This window comes from Hyposmocoma kahamanoa, unplaced genomic scaffold, assembly GCF_003589595.1.
Source record: "Hyposmocoma kahamanoa isolate Upper Pololo Valley unplaced genomic scaffold, ASM358959v1 296, whole genome shotgun sequence".
Taxonomy (NCBI): Eukaryota; Metazoa; Arthropoda; class Insecta; order Lepidoptera; family Cosmopterigidae; genus Hyposmocoma; species Hyposmocoma kahamanoa.
The window spans coordinates 2191309-2197260 of record NW_020653780.1 but is presented as its reverse complement, the minus strand read 5'-3'; the positions used below and the strand labels follow the sequence as shown (position 1 = coordinate 2197260).

The 5952-nt window shown below is 36.4% G+C and overlaps 1 long non-coding RNA gene across 1 annotated transcript; it reads right to left on the bottom strand.

Moving 5' to 3' along the window:
• Positions 1-442: 442 nt before the first annotated feature.
• LOC113229298 lies at positions 443-3777 on the bottom strand. Its single transcript, XR_003310404.1, has 3 exons — positions 3691-3777; positions 2755-2937; positions 443-575 (listed from the first exon to the last, which is right to left on the bottom strand). It is a non-coding gene; the product is annotated as an uncharacterized LOC113229298 (long non-coding RNA).
• Between the last annotated feature and the right edge of the window lie 2175 nt (positions 3778-5952).

Genomic DNA, 5952 nt, shown 5'->3' with positions numbered 1-5952 from the left:
TTTTATTTTTAAAAACGTTGGGCCAGTAGGAAATGGTTTAGATGTCAGTAATGAACTCTATCTTATACATAAATTATAATGATCTTTCACGGAAAGTGAGTATGCGTTTTTCATCGTTTCTGAAAAAATACTCTTTTTGAGTTAACACACTATTGTATTAACAGTGCGATTTGATAATCCTTAGGTAATACGATTCATGAAAAATGAGACATTTAACCTCGTAATTATTCGAAATGATCTTTTCGGACTTAACAAATCATCTGTCAGAATTGGTTATAGTAGTTGTCTATAGTTTTGTTGGTTATGTTGCCACTGCAGTATCGTAACATGGAAGTTTTATGACGCTTTCAAAACGATTAAACGTTTCTGTGCTTCATAAATTAATTTCATATCACAGTGCACTGTTTTATAAAAAAAAAATACGTGACATAATATTTGGTAGAAAGAAAACAAATACTAAATGCTTTTCCTACATATTTATGACTATCATACAATGAGAAAGAGTGCTTTCCATGGAAAATTGTATACACTTATTTCCTTACATTTCTTTGAATTGGAAGGTATTCTGGACTGCTCTGTGAACAATGGTAAAAGTTATTAAATTGAAATAATTTGAACTTAACTATAACCTGATGGTCCTTAAATATTTTTAGTACTCTAATGACAAACTCCTTTGCCAAAAAATATATTAAAAATATTTCGATATTACTTTTGTAAAGCAATAAATGTTAAAAGACAAAACCTAGAATTTACGTAACAGTACGTAGCAACAGTAGTAAAGAAGTGCCCACGGAACTACTGTGCAACATTTCCTAGACTTTTAATTTTTTTTAAAGAAATTTGTTAATCGAGGTTATTGATAATTGATAAATACTAATATATAAATGAATTAATATTAGACAACATCACATTCGTTGCTCTGATGTACACCAACAAAATTTTTATTTTGTTAAATAAACGAAACGCCTGATTATTTTATCCGTCAATATCAACAGCTACGCGACGTCTTACGTTAGGGCGCGTTCTCATTAAGATGTAACGTTTTATTTACCGTTGGCCGACTGTTGCGTCTAGCCTGTTCATGCACAACGACTATCTGCGTTTTTTATCGTTTCTCGGCAGCTACCTTGTCGTTTACAAATATGAGACAATGACAAATAAAAGGTGACGACAATAGTAACTGCGATTATCTGTCGTCACATTTTTATCGTGATGTTTTATTTATCGTCAGACGACAGTCGTTTCAGGTCTTCCCATTGTCTCGATAGTCTGTCGACGTAACGTCAAAAAAGTCGTGAACGACATAAATGTCGAAACGTGTCGTGTGTAGGTATGACCTACATATGAACAACTTAATTTAAAAATAAAAGTCACAGGCCACAACACTTTAAACTGCACTATCTGTCGGATCAGTCGTATCTGTCGTCACGACATATTGTAAACACACCCTTACTGTTTTATCTGACGAGGCAAGAGTGGTCCATTGCCGAGTACACTTGTTATAGTCAAATAATGCCTACTGAATAACAGTCCCTTACTCTTTTCTATACAACCAGGTTACACCCATGATACAACCATGTTCCGTTGCGGATTTTATATAGCACGTCAACACGAGTCAATCGAATCAAGTTAAGAAGTTTTACCTCAAACATAGGACATTTGAGCAATGTGTCCTCATAGTCATGGTCTACGGAGTTGAGTGATGGACACTGACAAGACAGACATTGCAAAATATACAAGTCACTCAGAGAGCTATGGGACGGGCTGTATTGGGTATTTATCTTCGTAATCGATTTAGGGACACAAAGGTCCAGAGAAGAACGAATCTTATCAACATAGCCAGAAAAAAGTGGAAATGGGCTGGCTATATATGCCGTAGATAAGACCACACAGATGGGGTAGAAGGGCGCTTGAGTAGAGGCCCAGAGAAGGGTACAGAAGCGTAGGAAGGCAACCAATGCGCTGTACTGACGAACTTATCCAAGTGGCGGGGAAAAATTTAATGAGGAAGGTACAAGACCCAAAGGGATGGCGTGCAATGGAAAAATACTTTTTTGTTCTAATTAGGTTTTGTATAGCACGATCTGCAGAAATTATCTTTAAATTTATTGTGCTACTAATTATACTATATAATTATACTATTATCGAGGCAGAAATAGGTACTTAGCGAAGCATTAAAGATAATGAACGATTGCGCAAAAAAGCGACGCTCCAAATTAGCAATCGGGTTTTTTTTTACAAAATAATTAATAAGCCAATTCAGCAGTATTATCATTAAATATGACGCTCTGTAATTTGTTTCTCTGTAACGGTATTTTAAGAATTCTACAATTAACTCGTCTCGTTGGGAACAACGATCAATTCTTTTTTTGTAAAAAAATTGACCTCAATCTCACCGGATGGAAACTGACGATGAGGTCGACGATGTAGCATGCACACCTAAATAATGCCTATTCACTCTCGCCTTGAAAAGGTCCAAGTTATAGCGTTCAGGAAATAAGTCCACAGGCAGGGAATTCCACTCTCTAGCCGCTCGCCATATTAATGTGGAAGATTATTCCTATTCCAATTTCATCTTTATAATGGCTCCATCGAATTCCACGATGTTTTTGCCAATGTCAGGTTTAAAAATGACTTTGTAGGTACGGTAATTTTGTAAATATAATATAAGATCATGTCGAACGGCGCCAACATCCAGTTGAAGAAACCTCACGACACTACTATACTTACACTATTATACTACACTATACTTACAACATTGATCAATAGTGACGCAGACACCCTCGTCATTTCTTAATGTATCTCCTTCACAGACACACTCTGGCTCGAAGCAGCTTGGATGCAAAGAGGGACAAGGCGGTGGTTGTTTTAGATGCTTACATGTCTTATAGCAAACTTGTAGAGCACATTTATAATACTTTTCTCCGGGAGGACATTCTGTAAACAACGAATCTTTGTAAACATTACAAATACTGAAATTTGCGCGTAGATGTCATCACATATCTATGAACAGTTATGTGAACTGTTTACCAAATATCATAGTCTCCATCGTCAACATATTATGTATAGGTCTTCTTCAAGAGGGTTTGAGCTATAGTCCACCACGATTGACCAATGCAAATTTTATCAGAGTTTCACACGTTTCCAAGACTTGTAAACATTTTTCGACATGCGAGTTTTATCGTGAAGTTCTCCTTTGCCAGTAACGAAAGATATTAGAATTTATTGTATTTATTTATTTATTATCATTACTATAGGCCTCTTAAAAAAAGCTCAATGTCATTCACGAGCTATGGAGTGAGCAATGCTCGGCATCTCTACGTGATCGAATCAGAAATGAGGAGATCCGTAGAAGAACGAAAGTCACCGACATAGCCCAAAGGATTAATAAGTTGAAGTGGCAATGGGCAGGGCACATAGCTCATAGAACTGACGGCTGTTGGGGCAGAAAGGTTCTCGAAACGCAGCAATGCTTACATTATTAGCAGAAATGGTTAAGGTGACCGTACTTTCCTGGACGAACTCAACAAGGAATTTATTGCTACTAAAAATGCAGTAAATTCACAGATCTTTTCTCATTTTATTGAATAATTCAAAACTCTATTGGTATTTGTTTGTGTACTTTATGTAATTGTTATGAAACTATTGGTTTTCCATAAATTAGTAAATAAATTATTTTGTAATTCTCACCTAATGGAGCTGGTTCAACTGCAGCACCACAAACAAATCCAAGCACCACGAATAAAATAAGTAGTGCACAAAGTTTACTGGACGCCATACTTCAAATATAGTGTTTCTTGTAATAAAACCAAAGACGAACTGGTAAGTAATCAGTTCGTAATGTCTAATATATATGTATGCTGTTTTCTTGAACCATAAAAAGCTATCTAGAGGAGCGCGTATAAGATTTCACAACCAGAAACAAAGTAGAGTAATAACTGTTCTTCTTTATTTAATCAAATAAATCGTATGAAAAAGTACATCTACAAGCATTATTGCTTTTATGTTGTATAATCACGTCGAATAAATGTTCACACGGCATTTGTGAAATACGGCTTTCAAAAACTATATTTGGCATTTAAATTCCATTTAGAGCTGTTAAATTTGCCTAATGTTCGCAAAAACTTCTTATGCAGCTGTAATTTAACATTGCATTTTAAATAGATTTTTTGTTGTACATCTAGCATACATTCAGTCATTTTTTTGTTTGTTTTCTGTAAATTGTTATCATTGTTTATTATTTGTTATCATCACTAGGAAAAAACAGATGTTGTGGAATTTCCAGATTGTCTTATACAATGTTTTTTTCCGCCATCCATGAATCCATATCAGTGACGTTTGTAATTAATAAAACAATCAAAGAATAATTTACCGATAACATCATATCGAGTCACGACCGCCAACTTATTTAGTACGTAAGCAACATTTTTAAATAAATAGCGTTTTTCAGTGGAAATGATATTTTAAACTATAATGGACAGACGCGTCGACAATTCCCGTCATCGCAAGTGTTACCTTAAACGCCTGAAAACCTCAAAAATCTTTAGAACGAGATAGCAAAAATATTGTAAGCGCCAAAAACATTCAGATTTGCGCGCGGGCCTGCACGCGCAAACGTGCATGATTGATTACCTGCTTGAAGTTTTTTAACCTAACGCTCTTTCGCGCGCGATTGCTCGTGTTTTTATTACAACGGAAAAGCCTCCGTGTAAAAGGTAACTTTGGAACGCACGATTGCGCGCGCGACTGATGAGTGCATTTTGTCGCTTACGCTAAGTCGGCGGTAATGGCTCGATATACCGACTATATATACATGGCAGGGCATGCCTATAATAGGGTTCTATAGCCGTTTCGTAAATTAGCCTAATTACATTCTGCTTTGACTTTATTTTGCATGAAATAACAATTAGGTACTTTATCGTGTCAAAATTTTATGATTTAACTATATGGATGTTGAATTGAGTTTCGTTACTACTAAGCTCGATTGAACTTTATGAGGTCGATCGTTGCGAAACACAGGGAAACTTAAATCCGTTACCCGTCGAGCTAGCAACGAGAGACCCGCGAGTAATAGGTCCAGAGTCTACGAATACCTACCTAAAATGCTAGAAAGTGTTACAAACGACGAAATATTTCTTACCCGACTGTAAGTCCTTTTATTGGATAGTGAATTCTACCTCTACAGTGAATTGAATTTTTATTGTCGTACTTGTATGTATTTTTTACTTATACTATTTGCTTTATATCAATTATTTCATAAATAATATGAAATAAATTATTCGATTCTATGTTATTCTATTGAAATGTCGAGTGAAACGTTCTTTGAAACGTTCAGTGGCTGTGTGACTTGTGGCACCGTCTTGTTGAAACCACATGTTAGTGGTATTCATATCATCAATAATAGGCCAAAATTGAGTTGTTAACATCTCTCGATAGCGTAATCGTGACCGTGACCGCATTTCCAGGCGAATTTTCGAAAAAAACAACGGCCCGATGCCAACGGCACAAGTCACACAGCCACCGAAACAATGAATTTATAGCAAACCAAATTTCCCGATCGCATAATTTCACGAAATTCAGCCGTTAAGTGGCCAGCGATCATGTGATTTAACACCGCTGGATTATTTTTTATGGGGTTATGTTAAAGACAGAGTCTATACGGAGCCAATCGAATCGATTGCAGCCTTAAAACTCAAAATTCGCGAAGCGATTAACGAAATAGACCCACCATTTTGTCAAAAAGTAATTAAAAACTTTGATGAAAGAATCAACATCACTAACTGTGGTAGTGGTGGACATTTGTCAGATATCATTTTTCACGCTGAGACAGCTGGTGTGGGACGCAACCTGTGTGGATTCTGTAGCCCCGTCCCATGTCCTTGCAAGCGTGGGCGTCGCAGGCTCTGTGGCCAGAGCGGCCGAGAACCGCAAAAGACACTAATACGCCAACCT